This window comes from Lagenorhynchus albirostris, chromosome 15 (assembly GCF_949774975.1).
Source record: "Lagenorhynchus albirostris chromosome 15, mLagAlb1.1, whole genome shotgun sequence".
In the NCBI taxonomy this organism is placed as follows: domain Eukaryota; kingdom Metazoa; phylum Chordata; class Mammalia; order Artiodactyla; family Delphinidae; genus Lagenorhynchus; species Lagenorhynchus albirostris.
In genome coordinates this window covers 20,952,422-20,969,521 of record NC_083109.1, presented here as the reverse complement: position 1 = coordinate 20,969,521, position 17,100 = coordinate 20,952,422, and the positions used below count along the sequence as shown (strand labels likewise).

At 49.1% G+C, this 17,100-nt stretch overlaps 1 protein-coding gene across 1 annotated transcript in view; it reads left to right on the top strand.

Moving 5' to 3' along the window:
* Nucleotides 1-1,738: 1,738 nt before the first annotated feature.
* PPP1R16B (protein phosphatase 1 regulatory subunit 16B) overlaps nucleotides 1,739-17,100 on the top strand; it is a 103,623-nt gene continuing 88,261 nt past the window's right edge. The window contains exon 1 of the mRNA XM_060125078.1: nucleotides 1,739-1,800. The gene's annotated coding sequence lies outside the window, so the exon portion shown is untranslated. The remainder of the gene's footprint in view (nucleotides 1,801-17,100) is intronic.

Here is a 17,100-nt window from a genome sequence, read left to right as displayed (position 1 = left end):
TTCCATTGATCCGTGACTATCCTTATACCGTACTGCACTGTCTTGATTATTGTAGCTTTGTTTTGAAATCAGGAAATGTGAGTCTTCCACCGGATTCTGAGTATACTTGAACTTTGGATATCAAACATTGAGAGCAGTGTAAATGAACAGAACAGCATGGGGATTTGGACCCATACTCAAGGCATCATTTCAGGAAGCAGGCTCCAAGTTCTGCGCATGCCCTGGAGAGACGGATTCCCGCCCTCTCAGCCCACAGCTCTTCATGATAAATCAGTGGAAACATTCTGCAGCGAACAATGATCCCCTTGGGTTATTTTAAACATCATTTTAAGTCTTCCCTACCTGTCCTGCTCTCTAATTGCTCTTCTGAAACGGTGTCATTCACAACTGGATTATTAATGATCTGAGAGGAAGCCAGGGGTCAAATTGGGGAGGAGCTTTCAGAGAAACTGGGGAGGTTGGGGGCTCAGAATAAGCCCAATCCAGAGGTTTTCACTTCCCCATGAAAGGTCACGGAGTTTCCTCAGCAAACAGGAAATCACTAAACTCAGGTTATACTGTCAGCCTCAGAAGAACGTTGCTATATAATAATAAGTAAGGGATTTCTTTGAACAAGAAATTGAATTGAATTAATTGCGTATCACCCTGAAACTCCCCAAACTTAAACCTTCTCTGTGCCCCACTGGCTGGCCCTGGGGTGCCTAGGGTTCTAGTCTGGAGGCTGAGAAAGCTCAGGAAACAAGGCCCTTTGTGCAGAAGAGAACTCTATTGTTCTAAAGCCCGTGTTCAGTGAGTGTGGATTCCAGAGAATGTTTGGGGATGGATTTTTTTCCCCTTTTGTTTGTTAACTTTCTCTCCTCTTCCTGGGGGGTGGGGGTGGGGTGGAGAGAAGGGTCTTCTCAACAACAACTTAAAGACAGTTAAATCCACTGTCCTCTAAAGAAAAGATGGTGCTGAGTGGAGGGGTCTTCAGCCCAGGAAAGAGGATTGAATTCAATGATAGGAGCCACCGGGTGTGTATTACTTTTTATCTCAGGGAGGCAGCCCCTTTCTAGATCCTGTACCTCCCAAACAGCGGCAGACGTCAGTGGAGGTACGACCACTTCCTTCCTCCTTCGCTTCACCTCCTTTCTTCCCAGAAAGAGTAAATGACGCGATTCTACGTCGCAGGCCACGGTCCCCATACTCCCACTAGTCTGGCTCTCGTCTCCCACCCCTCAGTTGGGGGACCTGATCCCACAAACCTGCCCCCAGGGCAAGGCCTGGTTGGGCTCCTTGACGTCCTAGGAAGCCTTCTGACTCAGGCTTCAAGGTAGGAGACTTGAATTGCTGGCACTTGTACTAATGCTGTGTGACCTTGGGTGGTTTACTGCGGCTCTCTGGGCTTCCTGATGCTCTTCCATCAAATGGGAGCAAGAATCCAGTCCTGGGCTTCCCCCTTTCCAAGCTAGTAGTGTTGGAGGGTGGGAGGAAGCCCGTAAGGAAAACTCTTCCGAATTCTGGTCGCTTCTCATCCACCTTCAATTTCCAGCTGCTCAAAGGGTAGGGTGGTGAAGGCGTGGGGAGCACCCAGAGACGCGAGGACCCTTCCTGGAGCTGCCTCGTCGGCCAGGCAGGGTAGAGCGCGCCCACTCCCTTCCCACGAGCTCAGGCCCCGCCTCGGGGGAGGAGCCGAGGGGCGGGGTGGAGGCTCGCGGTCGTGCGGATCAGGCTTCTGTCGCCGCACTGGCAGCTGCGGCTCGGGGACGGACGGACCGAGCCACGGCCGGGAGCCGCTCGGGGCAGGGCTCGGGAGAGCGGGTGAGTTCCTCCGCGGCGCCGCCTGCTTCCCTGCGTTCTGCAGCTCGACAGGGCGGGGGATGAGGATCGCGGTGAGGAGGCGGTCCCAGCCTCTGAGGGTCTGGCTGGGGGTGTGTGTGGAGCTTTGGCTAAGGGCTGGCGGCAGAAGGTAATTTGGGGGTGGGGGGAGCCTGGAAAGGCGGGTACCGGGAGCGCAGGACCCGAGAGTCGGGCTGGGGTGGGGGCGTTCTCCCGGGTCTTGCGCGCCAGAGATGAGGCCGGGGTACGGGGCGCAGTGGCAGGTTGTTGGCTGCGGCCGCCGTGGCCGGCTCTTGGGGCGGGCAGGGGGCTCCTTCGCGGGTTCTGGGCTCTTGGGCCGCCGTCTGCCGGGGGGCGCAATGCCGGGCAGAAGGAGCCACAACCAGCACCAGACAGCCCCGGCGCCCAGCCTCGGGCCCGGCACGGGGGCGCCGCCCCCTCGCGTGGCGGCGCTTGTTCCCCGCAGGCGGTGGCAGGGCGCCGAGAGGGCTCCTGCCTGGGCGGGAAAGGTCCCCAGGGCAGGCGCCCCCGCGTGCAGACCCGCCTCCTGCGGGATCCAGCTGACAGCGCCCCGCGGCCCCGGGGAGACCCCGCGCGTGGTTGTTCCCGGCCTCTTCGAAGGGCAGCCGTGCGCCCGCGGCTCGGTCCCCCGCATCTGGAGCTCTCCTCCCCTCCCGAGTCCCGCGCATCGACTCCTGCCGGAGGAGCGCCCCCGAGCGCCTAGGATGGGCAGAAACTGTGCAGCCCTCCCCGGAGAGGTCGCGCAGAGGGGTCTCCCCAAGGTCACCGGGAGCGCCCAGACTGAACTGTCCAGACTGTCCCGAGTGGAGAGCCAGGGGTGGGGGGGCGTTCTCTGCCCGCCTCCTTCCCTGAGGCCGACTCCCCGCCTCCTTCTTCTCCAGTCCGGACCGGCTTAGCGGGAGATGCTGATGATGCAGCTCCCAGCCTCGGGCGGATAATTGGAGCTCTGAATCTGGCCCTCCCGGGAGGGCGGCGCGAAAAACCCGAGACCCGGTGCTCCCGGGCATCTCTGGAGCCCGAGGAGAGAGACGCGGCTCCATAAGCGCTTCTCAGAACCGAAAACCGAGCTGCTTGCGCGCCCATGTGACTGTATTCCACATAATGGGCCCCTGTTCTCACTGTCAGAAACGCCCACCAGCTCTCAGCGGCCCCGGGCACCAGGTGCCGCCTCTGAATCGCCCTCTGTGGAGGACCCGGACCCCCGAGGTATCAGGCGCCCTTGCCCGCAGGGCGCCCCCGGGAAGGGGCCTGCCGTTGGCCACTTCGGCCAGCGGGGGTACTTCCCTGTGGGCCCTGCCATTGCCCGTGTCTGGTGAAGCACCGGAGGAAAACCCTCCATCAGGGAGGCCTCCTTCGAGACTGGCCATAAAGCTTCTTAGCTCAGCCAGTGACTAGCTCTCAGCCCGAGAGCGAGGCCCTTGGCCTCGGAGCCTCAGTTGCCTCTAGGAAACGGGGCTAATCAGGCCGTGGGAGGATGGGGAGAGGACGGTGTGAGGTGCTGGGTGCAGCGGAGCTCGGCAGCGGGAGCGCTTCTCTGTTAATACCAGCGCCTCTCAGAACGCTTTGCAGTGGGGCGTGTCTCTTTTTAGGCAGGAGCTGAAGTAGAGCCCTGGTGGGTGGTTCTGCAGGGGCTGGGGGAGTTTCCACATCTTCCTCCCTCCACTCTGTCATAAAGAGGCAGCTTGCGGGCGGCTGGTGGGCGCTGGTGAGACCTTTCAGCTCTCAGCCTGCTCCCGGACTTTCCCACACAGCCTCCCAGCCCCTCATCTCCCACCTGCCGCCAGGATATTGGAGGCAAGATGTCAACCAGACACTTTGGACCTTCAACTTCATACTCTGCTGTGAACTGGAGTCTACCCAACAGCGTCCCCCTCCCTGGAACCTTCCTGACCCCTCTCCTGGTCCCAGCTCTTGCCAGCCTCTGAATGTCTTCCTTCAGGAAGACCACTTGATCCCGCTCACCCCTCTTTTGGTCTCCTCCCTCTGTGCCGTTCATTGGCAGGCTCTGGGTTGGGGCTCCTTGCATCCTTGCGCCCTCTGAATCTTTCCTGGCGTGGAGGGACATGGCAGGCAAGACCCAGTGCATGCTCAGACTTCGTTCTCTTTGGTAATTGATGCTGGAGTGGAGGTTACATTTCTAATCCAGCTGTTAAGTCTGTTCGGGAGCCTGAGCCACAGGGCTAAGAGGACGCTGACGCAGAAAGGAGGGTTTTCCCCCAAGGCAGTAACCTTCTGCAGAATTCATTTGGACTCTTTGGAAACTAGGGCCCCAGGTTCTTCTCAAAACCTGCTCCATACCCAGCGTCAACATTCTCTAACCAACAGAGACTGCAGTCAGAATGGCTTTATGGATCACGGAAGGCACATACCTGGATTCCTGTGCTGTGTTTGGACCACCAGGAACCTCACCCAAACTTGACCCCTCTGCCAATCTAGCCACCCCCACCCCCATGCCACCTGCACCCAGGACTTGAAGCACTTGGTGTACAGTGGGTCCCAAGTGGCATTCTTCCAGCAGAGGCTAGGATGACCTTCTTTATCCTGAGTACATCCTAGACACTGGGATTTAAGGAGGACTTGGACAAGCTTGCCTCCTACAGAAAGCCACAAAGTTTGAAGAGCAAGGGAGTCAGATAGGCCTAGTTCAAATTACAGGTCTCTACTTAAAAGCTCTGTGACCTGGGTAAATTATTTACTCTCTCTCACTCCTCGTTTTCTCATCTGTAAAATGGGTATAATAGTAATGCCTGCTCTGTGGGGTTGTGAGGATTCTGTGAGCCCGTGATGCACAGGAAGTGCTTCGTGCAGCACCTGGTATGGGCAGGAATGCAGGACATGATTATCATCACCATCACCACCATTTCCTCCTTTGCATTGGGCTTTCACAGGTTCCCCCCTCTCACCCTCACTCCCCCACCCCCCGAATCTGGGGGATGTCAGAACTCTTCTGCCTCTAGCTAACAGGACAGGGAAAGCCCCTTAGCCTGGAGGGGGTGCTGCTGATTTCCGGGAGTTCAAGTCCAGCATGGCCCTGTCTCTAGGAAGTCTGTCATTTAGCTTTTCTCATCTGGCTGCCGTTTTGCAGGATTTGTTGATTCGTTCAACAGATGTTTACTCCATTCTAGCTATTGTGCTTAGCGAGGGATTTCAAGATGAATCAGGCAGCTCTCAGGCTTCTCAATCTAGGGGCAAAAGGTGATAGTGAGGACCCAGCTTCACTGGCAAGAAGGGGAATGAGGAGTCGAGGGATAGATGAACAGGTGGGCTCGGCTAACGAACCCAGGTCTCATTCCTGAATCTGCCACCTTGTAGCTGGGTGGCGATGGACAGATGCATTACCTCTAGGGTGGTGATGTGAGGAGAAAAGTGAGACCACATGGGCAAAAACCTCAGCTCAGAGCCTTCTAGATATTAATCAGTGCTTGCAAATGTTGGTTGCTATTATTATTAGTCTGCAGTGACCAATTGCAGGTGGGCAAGTTTTGCAGTAGGGGCACATTTGAGCCCTTCAGAGACAGATTTCCAGGTGGTGGCTAGTAGGGGGGTGGGCAGCCTGAGCCAAGAGAACAGCTTGTGCAAAGGCACAGAGGCTTAAAAGTGCTGGGTGTCTCGGAGAGCAGTGAGCAGGAGTTACAGCCGGAGCACCGTCCCCGTAGGGTGTGACTTAGGGAGGGGCAGGAGGCAAGGCCAGGGAGCAAGGCCATCCTGCCAAGGGGTCCCGAATGATTAAACGCTTGCTCACCCAAAGCAGGCCCCCTGCAGCTAACGGAGATGTCTGGTCGCAGTCTAGAATTAACTTCTGCAGGCGAGGAAGGGCTGGTCTGTGCACGTTTGCCAGTACATGAACTGTCCTTTCCTCTTCCTTCTACCTGGAAAGCACAGAGGTCCCCTCCTTCTTCCAGAGACGCTTTTGCTACTTCTGCGCCTGTTTCTCTCTTCCTGGGACGTTTCTCACTTGAAGGAAGGGGATGTGGGTGGAGGAAGCGGCACGCTCTTGTTCCCTCGACCATAATAAGGTAGCAAGTACTTTTCTGGATGCTGGTCACTGACCAAGGTCTCTGCTCATATTGCCATCGAATCCTCATACTGATTTATTGAAGTAGATGCATTTATCCCCACTGAACAGAAGGGGAAACTGAGGCACAGAGGATGAGGCGGTTTGCTAAAGGGCACTCAGCTTATAAGCGGCAGGAACTCATGTCTAGCGGTCTCCGAAGTTGCTCTGTGCTATGTGTACCACCTCGCGCATGCCCTTGGTAAATACCTAAGGCTGACTGCAGAATGTCTGGTAGTAGCCCTGGATGCTGGGCTGTAGGCATCTTGGCGATGGATCACAGTGGGGTGTGCTCCGGGTACCTGGGGACTGCCCCATCCTCTCCCAGCCCTGATGTTTGGGAAGGCCCTGCGTGCAGGCACTTGGCGACGGGGAGCTGTTCTTGGATGTCTCAGAATTCAGGGCTTCCTTCCTTGGCCCGCTAGGCCCCACGGACGTGCCTTGACGCAGGCAGTCTGCAGCTTGATTGATGTAGCAGGTGGCAGTAGAGCTCCACGGTGACCCCAGGAAGGAACGAGTCTTTTAGGATGGCTGGTTAGAGCATCACATGACCACACACCCTACCTGTTTACAGAAGACATCAAAACAAAGGCTCGAATTTCCTTTTCTACAGGAGGCAAAGTTCAGGGCCACGGGTTCAAAGCCTGCCTCTGCCTTTCACTAGCTTTTGGGTGTTGGCCAGTTTCTTCACTTCCTTGCACCTCAATTTCTTCAACTGGAAATACAGATCACACACACACACACACACACACACTCACACATATACATGTATGTGTATATATATACAATTCAGAGTTGTCATAAGGGTTTGTAATCACGCATGAAATTGACTTCCACATCATAAATATATTGGTATCGTATCCACAAAATTTCCCTCCATGGCACTTAGCATAATTGCGATTATATGGCTATTTCTGGTCATTATCCTTTTACTCTGTCTCCCCCCCACTAGGCCAGTGGTTCTCAACTGGGGGCAGTTTGGCAATGTCTGGAGACATTTTTGGTTGTCACAAGTGGGAAAGTGCAGAGGGGGCGGGGAGCTACTGGCATCTGGTGGGTCAAGGCCAGGAAGTCTGCAAGATATCCTACAGTGCCCAGGGCAGCCCCCCGGAACAGAGAATTGTCCCATCCCAAATGTCAATAATGCCGAAATTGAGAAAGCTTACACTGGACATGAGGCCCCTAAGGTCAGTGACTGTGTCTGATTCATTCAGCCCTGTGTCCCCAGTTGCCCAGCGTGATGGCCGGCACACAGGAGACAACCAATATGCATTAAAGGGATGAATGAGTACTTGGAAGGCCTTATGTCCCTTGGAGTCCCAGAGATTTGGCTTGCAGGACAGTTTGAATGGACAGAAGCGATTCAGATGAACTTGAATGATGAACAGCCAACTGGTCATTCAGGCCAAAGAAATCCAGACCAAGCTCTTTTCCTTCCCGAGCAGGTGCTAGGGGGCCCGAATTATCAGCACTGTTGCTACAATCACCACTGCATTTTGCTCATATAGATGCAGGACCCACCTTTCTCTGGACAAGCAGGCTGGGGCAGGGGAATGTAGGTGCTCATAAGGAACGCCCTGTCGGCTGGGCCCTTGGGATCTGCCAAGCTGGGGCGCAGCTGCTGTCAGCTTCCTGTTTTTTTCCCTTTCTGGTGGAATGAAGGAAACCCACTGAATGGCTATTTTTCCACTGACATTTACAGCAGTGTGATAGGCCTTGGATTAATGAGGTCAAGCTCCAGTGTGAAATCTGCCTGATAACTTGAAGCTTGGCCAATAGGAAGACATGGCTTGTTTTCTTTGAGCATTTGATGTCTTTGGATGGCTTTGGCCAGGGAAGTAGGGGTCACGACTCTATACAAAAGAAGGGAATGTTTTACGCCCCAGAATCATAGAGGCCAGAGTTGTTGTCTCTTTTTCAATTTAGTGGGAAGGTTTATTTTCATGTGAGCTTTGAAATAATTCATTAAAGCAAAGGTTCATCACGAGCCCCAGACTCCTGCTGAGCCTAGATCTGGGCTGTTGAAAGGACCAGGCTGCTTTTCCAGGGCTCTCTGGGCGTTTGAAAGCCAAGAGCGGCCCCAAAGGGTGTTTGGACAGGTTAGAGGTGCGCGTGGATTAGAACTTATTCTGACGGGGGAAGGGATCTTGAGCACAGCCCTCAAACTTGCTCACAGCCTTTGGGTTTCTGTAAAATGCAGAATCTGATGCATTAGGTCTGGGGCCTGAGCATCTGCATTTATAACGAGCTCCCAGGGGGAGCCATTCTGCTGGTCTGTGAACTGCACTTTGGGGAGCAAAGGTCTGGGGAAGCCCAAGTCTATAGTTGATGGGTCCCTGGTATCACCCACTCAAGCAAATTCAGCTTGTCGCGCCTGTTCGCCCAGCCGTCTGCTCTGCAGGCTGGTTTGCAGGGGAGCGGACTTACTGCTCCCCTTCTCTGTGTGCCCAGACCTGGGACCAAGCCTGAAGGAAAGGCTGCTTGCCCGCAAGGAGCAACGGAAACAGCCAGAACAGGTGTGAGGGGCTTCTAGCACTTCCAGAAACGTGTGTCGGGGGACACACTATTCCTGGGTCACCTGGTCACCTGGGGCTTGTTAAACACACAGATAGATCCCTTGGCCCTAGCCCAGCCTACCTGAGTCAGAACCAGCCAAGGTGGGACCCTGGGACCCTGTATTTTTAAAAAGTGTGCCAGGTGATTCTGGTTCACAGCCAGGCTGGCAGAGGGGAAGCCAAGAGGAAGAGCTGGCAGCACGTGGAAGTTAATTGCTCAGGAGGCCCGGTGTAAAGTTGTAGCATTGTGTTTAGCCTGATGGCACACGGCTGAGGGAGGGACCTAAAGCTAGCCCGCGCCGCTTGCCTAGCTCTGTACCCTGCAGGGTTGCATCTACCTGGAAGGAAGGGCATCTTTTTCTTTTCTTTTTTTTTTTTTTTGTGGTACGCGGGCCTCTCACTGTTGTGGCCTCTCCCGTTGCGGAGCACAGGCTCCGGACGCACAGGCTCAGCGGCCATGGCTCACGGGCCCAGCCGCTCCGCGGCATGTGGGATCTTCCCGGACCGGGGCACGAACCCGCGTCCCCTGCATCGGCAGGTGGACTCTCAACCACTGCGCCACCAGGGAAGCCCCATCTTTTTCTTGATATTAATAATAATGGTTAACAATTAGTACTTATTATGAGCCAAGCACTATTTAACTTTTAGTCCTCCTAGCAACTCTAAGAGGTGACCTTACCACGACCCGGATTTTACGGCTGAGGAAAGTGAGGTTCAATGACTTGCCCTTGTCACATAGCCAGTAAGTGGTGGAGTCAGGATTTGAATCAGGACATCTAGCTTCCAAGTCCTTTAACTTAATCATGATGCTGTCTGACTTTGGGCAAAAAATGCTGTTGCACTTCGTAAGCTGTCCCTGCCCTGAGGGAGTGCCTTTCTCTAGTTCTTCCCCAGATGGGGGAAAGGCTAGCAGTGACCTTGGCTGGCTCTGGAGTCAGACCTCAGTTGGATCCCTGCCTCTGCCACTTACTGTAACCTTGAGAAGCTATTTGCTAACTTTGCTGAGCCTCAATTTACCAGTGTGTAAAATAGGAATAATAATCGTATGAGAGGCTATGATTATTTAGCCTGTGTCTGGCACGTAGGATGTACTCGATACATACCAACAATAATTATTACATTAGTGTCAGTGAAGTCAGTCCCTGGGAGTCATAGCTTCAGAGCAGAGGGGATAGGCGAGCAGAGCCCTGTGTCACTTACATCCCAGGGGACTGGGTCTCTCGTTTTGTTCACCCTGGTTACTTATGTCTATTACTTACCTAGGCATTCCTAACCTTTGCTTCTTGGCGCTGGTTACAGACCCCAGTGTCCATGCCAGCCTGGCGAGTTCTCAGAATTTCTTGGCTCCCAGAATGTTTCAGAGTCTCAGTCAGAACTGGCTTTATTTCCCGTCATCCAAGAGCAAGTAGAAGGCACACATTCTCACACTTACTTTCTTCAGGGCTCTTGGGTCTTCTTGGTGACTTTTCCTGTCCCCAGATTCCTTTCTGGAACTCTGTAGTCATCATCGCCCCCACCCCCCCCACCATGAACTGGGCAGAGAAAAAACGGTTTAGAGTCATTGCCTATTGCCTTATTAAGAAACAGGGAAGAGTTTCTCCAGAATTTCATTTTTTTTTTAACGTATGAAATCAAACTTTTGTTTTCTTATTGCTGTATTTTATGCTTTTTAATTATAAAAAGAAGACAAACTCATTATTAAAATTCAAACCGTACAGAAATGTGGGAAATGGAAAGGGAAATTTCCCCAATCATCATCCACTCATTTCTTTTTCCCCAGAAGAAATCCCTGAATGTTTTATGTCTTTCCATAAATTTCTTATGCATATACAAATCCACTTGCATTTACATGTTTATCCTTTTTTCTTTTTAACACATCTGTACAACCCTTTTCTGAAACTTCCCTTTTCAGCTAATTTATCTTAGCATATGTCAACACATATAGATATACCTCAGTCCTAAAGGCTACATGATATTCCCGTAATAAAAATTTACCATAATTTGTTTTCTAGTCCCTTGCTGGCAGTGAAGATTATTTTGTTTTTTTTCCTACTACAAGTGTATGATGCTATGACATCCTTGCTTACACAGCATGTATCTTTGTACACTGGTATGATTTTATCTGTAAGGAAAATTCCCTGCAGTTTGAACTATGACATTGTCAAACTGTCCTCCCAAGAGGCCAAACCAATTTCATTTTTCTTTTTTTTTTTCTTGGCACGGCATGCAAGATCTTAGTTCCCTGACCAGGGATCAAACCCATGCCCCCTGCAGTGGAAGCGCGGCATCTTAACCACTGGACCGCCAGAGAAGTCCCGAAAACCAATTTCTGTTCCCTCAACCATGTGTGTGAATGCCTATTGCCCCAACCCGTTCTCCATCACTGAGTAACTTTAATTTTTGCCAGTCAGATAGGAATAAAATAGAAAGAATGTTTCTAGGTCAAGTTCCACAATATTTCAGATTTTATGACCCTTTAGACCGTGGCTACATAAAGATTGTTAAATATTCAAGAACTGCATTTTACTTGGCTTGATGCTTGGAATTAGAGACATAAAATTAAATTAAACCAGCTCCTTCCCTTCGGTTGGTCCCTGTCTCCTGAAGGAAGCAGACAAGTGGGCAAATAAAATAAGAACAAAGCTGTGCTAGAGAAATGTGTAAGCTAAGTTCTGTTCGATAAACTCTTCATGACTATCATAAACGAATTTGTAAAATACAGCATACACTATGTCCCGGTGGGAGTGGGGATACTTGAAATCCTCAGAAGAAAATGACTTGTTAGAAGCAGAAAAATCATGCTGCTTACCCCTAGTGGTGGCAGCAGAAGAGATGGGCAGCTAGGAAGGGAGAAGTAATTTTGAAATAGACTTTTTGGTAGTTTCCATGTTTACTAATGAGGTTTGTTTGAGGGAGGCTTTGCAGAAACCCAGCTGAGTTTGCAGCTGGTGCTGATGACCAATCGCTCGTACCTGGACAGATGTGTATGTTAGTCCAGAAACAGTGAGAGCAAAGGAACAGAAGGCTGGCTTTAAAAATCCACAACCTTGGAGCTCATAGAAGTTGGATGTGGGTGGCATGAATTGGCGGTTACTCCAGGGGTTACAAGGATGCGTGCTCTGAACAGTGCCCACTGTAGACTGGGTGCACAGAATGGGCGTTCAATGAATGAGTAAGCATCAAAGATGTCTGTGTCTTGTAAAAGGGCCTCCTACTCAAAAAGAATAGATCCATTTAGAAAGGGGTTATGACCACCTGATCTTCCCACCTGCGGGAGCCACGCCTTAGCTATGCATTTTCTTTGGGCTACCTGTCTTGGATAGCTCTTCATTCACCGCAATACCTTAAGAACAACACGCGACAAGGAGCAGCTGAGAATATCTGAAACAGTGCTGTGGAATGAAACTAACCATCATTTTACAGCAAAGCTTCTAAGCCAGGATCTCTGGAGTCAATTGCAAAAAGCATGCAGAGCTGAAAAAAGACTGTGGAGCCAGAGACGGTCCTAACTCATCCTTTCATGGATGGCAAGGCAGGGGCCAGGTAAGGTACATCCTGGGTCTGGCCCCCACGTTCCTCCAACAGCCAGGTCTATTTTGTCTGGTTTGATTCTATAGCTCTGGCTCCAAGTCAGAGGACCACTCCCTATGATACGACTGATGGAATAATGTCAGTGAATTTCAGTCTCTTGGTCTCCCACCCTCCTGTCTACCCTCTTCCATTTATTGAAAATCTACCACATGCTGGGTGACTCTAGGGTGGGATGAAAAGTTGAATAACATCTATTCCTTGTCTTTCGAGAGCATCTAGTTCAATGGAAGAGGCAGATCTGAAACTAACAATTACTAGTTGAGAGCCACAACAGAGATGTGGTCAAATGCTTTGGAACTAAAGAGGAGAGAGAAACCCGTTTGGCACAAGGCAGATAAAGAACAATTCGGAGGGAATGAAAGGAGCATGGAGACAATATTGTGTAAATGAGACGAGGCAAGTCAAGTGCTGAGCACGGTGCCTGGAAAGCACTTAAGAGATGATAGATATTATCATTACAGCACTTGGGCTAGCTCTCAAAGAACAAGGAAAAGCTTGCCAGGTGGAGGGAAAGAAGGGTACTGCCACTCCATGGGACAGCATGAATGAAGGTGAGGTGGTGAGTGAGGCAGAGAGAAAACTCCATGGGCTTTGTAGAGGAGAAATCTAAATCTGTGTTCAAATTCTAGTTCTGCCACTCACTAGTTGTGACTTTGGGCGTGTCAAGGTGAGCCTCCATTTCCTACTCTATGTACTGGAGATAATGAGACCTGTTTTTAAAGGCTCCTTGTGGGGATTAAAGTTAATTTATGGGCAGTACCTGACACATAGCAGGGTCTCAGCAAATGGTGGGTACCATTGTGGCGTGTGAATCCACCAGACCTATTAAGTGTAGCTGAAAAATTGAGTGTTTAGTGGACTTGGGGAGGGTGGGAGGGAGGTTAGGACGACCAGAGGTAAAGCTAAACATGTCAAGGCCAGATACTGGATGGTCTGGTCTCTGAGGCTAAGAAGTTTACACTTTACAGGTACTGGGGAGACATTATAGGCTTCCCGACAAGGGAAATACAGGATCAGACTTGGGTGCAGAATGAAAACTCTGCCAGTGGTGTGGATTGTGGGTTGGAAGGTAAGAGATGGAGGCAAGGAGACCATTTTGGGAAGTGTTGCCTCCCATGTTCCTGTCTTGACAACCCACAGCTCACATTAGCCAAGTGGAAGCTCTGTTAGGTCCTGCAGACAAGTGCTGCCTGGAGAGGCAAATCAGGGCAGTGGTTCAGAGCATGGCCTTCAGTGTCAAGGTCAATGTGGATTTGAATCCTAACCCTGTCACTTACTGGCTGTGTGACCTTGGGCAATTACTTAACCTCACTGAACTTTAGTTTACTCTTCTGTAAAATGAGGATTAATAGTACCTTTCTCATAGGCTTATTGTGGGATTAAATGAGATAGTGTAGATAAAGCAGCTAGCTTAGCTCCAGGAATGTAGTACGTGTTCAAAAAGAGTTAATCATTAAAAATTTAAAAATTGTTTATTTCACCACGGAACCCTTTTTCCATGTAACACCTGTTAACCTCCTCTGGAGCTACTAGTGTTCCACAGAAAACATCCTGCTTTAACCTTTCTGGAGAAGCAGCAGCACTTTCTGCTCCAAGAAATAAATAGTCAAGAGGGTTGCCAAGTTCTAACACAGTGGTTCTCGGATGCATATTAGACCCACCTGGGGAGCTTTTTAAAAATTTCAATGCATGGCTGCACCCCAGACCAACTAAACTGGAATCTCTTGAGATGGAACCCCGTATTTTAAACATTTTTAATGGTTTATTAAGGTAAAACAAACACAGAAAAGTACCCACATCCTAAGTGAATGAATTTTCACACATCGAACATGCCCAGGTAAGCCATATCCTGCTCAAAAACCTGAATATTATCAGCACTTCAGAAGCCCTTCCTCAGTCCCTTCCCAGTCACCCCGACTCCAAAACCACAATTCTGATTGATAACAACAGAGATTCCTTTTGCCTGTCGTTGAATTTTACATAAATGGAATCATGTAGTATGCATTTTTGTGTTTGGCTTATTTTGGTTAACAATGTGAGAGATCCAGATTGTCAAGTGTAATTGTGTATTACTCATCCATGCTGCTGGACTAGGTTCCATTGGGTGTGTGCACCATAATTTTTTTTCCAAACTACTGTTGGTGGGCATTTTGGATAGTTTACACTTTGGGATTATTACAAATCGTGCTGTCAACATTCTTGTCAATGCCTTTTGGTAAATGTATATAGAAATTTCTGTTGAGTATATTCCTAGGAATGAAATTGCTAGATTATAGGGCATCATAGGTTCAGCTTTAGAAGATATTGCTTGAGCAGTTTTTTAAAGTGACTGTACCAATTTATATTCCCACTCAGTTTATAAGAATTCTTGCCAACCACTGGTATTTTCTGTCTTTAAAAAAAAAAAGGCCACTCTGGTGGACATATAGTAGTCGTGCTCTGTGATCTTAATAAAAGTTTCCAGCATCTCCAGGTGATTCCAACTTTGTAGCCAAGTTTGAGAACCTTTTTCCTGACAGGTTTTGAAAAAGCAAAACACGCATTAATGGAACGGTATAAAGAGGTGTTATAATGGCAAGTCCCTCCCCATTGACTCTCTTTGACGTCTGTACCCAGAGTTTTTTATAGATCTGATCTGTCTAATCAGCAGGGGAGGATGCTTTTGCTGTGGAAGGAGAATGTAGAGGTGTATTAAACCTGACAGCCTGTGCCTCATTCATGTGTGCTTTATGTGGGCAAATGGTTCCATCAGGAGTGATCTGGAAGCTGGGAAGAGCCCATGACAGGACTTTAATCTCTTCTTCCAATTTAAGACCTGAAATAGAAAGGAGGACATGAGAAGTGACAAGTCGTCTATACAGATGTCATCAGATGAAAATATCTGGTCTTTGGGATCAGGATTTAATATTTTATGTTGTACTTTTGCTCCCAGCTTGCCCAAGACCTGGCACTTGGAAGGTGCTCCAAAAAAAAAAAACAAAACAGTCATTGAAGTCAATATTAGAACTATGTAACTGGCTCTAGTGAAAAGCACAACTCACATGGATGCAGAGAAAGGTGTTGGTGTGGATTTAGCTAATCTGATTCATAGTTTTACTTCTCTTCTTTGTGGTTTCTGTGTTGTGGCTGGTATTTCCTATTTGTTCGTTTATTACAAGCATATTTTCCTTTATACCCTTAAAGGAAATAAGGGGTCATTTTGTGGATAGATCTCTATTGTGCCTTTCCTCTTGAGTTCGAGTCATATTTTCTTTTTGTTTTTGTTTGGGTTTTTTTGGCCACTCTGTGGAGCTTAGTTCCCCGACCAGGGATTGAACCCACACCCCATACAGTGGAAGCATGGCGTCTTAACCACTGGACCTCCAGGGAAGTCCCTTTCCTGTTTGCTTTAAAAATTTTTTTTTTCTAGTAATTTTAGGTTACATCTTGAACATCATGAATGAGACTTGAAGAGACTCTTGGTTCTATTATGTTCCTCAGAACAGTAATGACTTTTAAAAAAATCAGTTAACTTGACCAAACAAACTCTAAATTCAGTTTCCCCCTGGGTAGGCAGCAGCTGAAATCTTTCTTCAGTTCTTTTAGCCTTAGTTGGGCTGCTTGGAACCTGCCCTGCACATGCAGCATTCAGAGAGATTTGGACAGAATCTATACCAGCATTTGGGGCTACCATCTGTGACTCTTTTCTGGGATGCTTTCTCCTCACTTCCCAACTGTAGTTACCTGAACTCTGTCCTTTAATTCCTCAAACGGTAAGAGCAAAGGTTCTCATCCAGGTTGTAGCCAACAGGTACAACACTGACTGGGGCCTGCCCTCGGATAAAAAGCTACAAAAACATGGAATTCACCTAGTGCAAATTTCTTTCTTTCATGTGTTGGCTCCCCTCCGGTTTCTGTCTGCTTGTGGTTGAACAAATTTAGTGCCTTCCAATAGGTTATGTGTGTGTGTGTGTGTGTGTGTGTGTGTGTGTGTGTGGTGTGTAGAGTTCACAATAGTTATATGTGAGGGGGTGTGTCCAATAAGAGCTACTCTGCCGTTACCAGAGCAGAACTTCTCTGATCAATAGTTTTGTTCATTAAGGGACCCTTAGGACCCCCATGCTTTATGGCGTAGCACATAGTAGATGGTAATAAATATTTGTTGATTGGTTAAATGAATGCAGCTTTAAATTAAAAGTGGAAGTGAATTAGAGGAGAAAACTGCCCGAAGAAAATTCTGAAATTAGTTACTTGTTGGTGACATCAGGCATAAAATAGAAAGAGTGTTTAGCAATTTGCTGGAGAAAATGATGAGTGAGAGGTTTGAAATTATATTAGGGCTCTGAGTGTAGACCAAACTCTCTAACAAAGTGAACCTGAGATTTCAACACGAGGAGATAAGTTCAATTGTGACGGTAACATCACTTTCATGGGATTGAATCTATGGCTTATGGAGAATTTTCAATGGAATAAGGGGTCATAGGGGAAGCAGAGGTATGCTTGGAGTTCTGTACACCCAAGAGGAGCCAAGAGGAGGGAATCAAAGTGAAGGGACTTTGGCTGGAGATCAAAGAGGGGAGGAACGAAAGCAATGTAAAGGCAGGTTACTACAGCCTGCTTCTCTCTGCATGGTGACCTGGAAGGTCACAGATCCCATACAGAGAGACTTCAAAGCCTGTGTATTGGATGGAAACTTCATTTACCCAAATGCAGAGGGTCTGGAAACTTCCTGATTTATTCTACTGACAGCTTCATCTCCCAGAGAGTAGAGGAGAGAAGACAGTTGCTGTTATGAATCTGGTTTGGGAGCTGTTGGGTAAAGTGAAAATGAGAAAGTGCTCACCAAGAAAGCGAACAGTAGTCATAGGGGGCTGAGCTCATAGGGTTTGGAAGGCAGAGTTTTATGAAATTTAGGATGAGATACTTATATTTCCTGCCTAAGCCTCCAAAGGTGATGACAGCTCCAATAGTAAGGGAAGTTATGACTGTAATCAGTTATCCTCACTCTGCATAGATTTCATTTATTTTCCTGCAAAGGGTTCTCTTCTTGCTTCTAGTCGTGCTTTTGTGGCCCATCTTTCC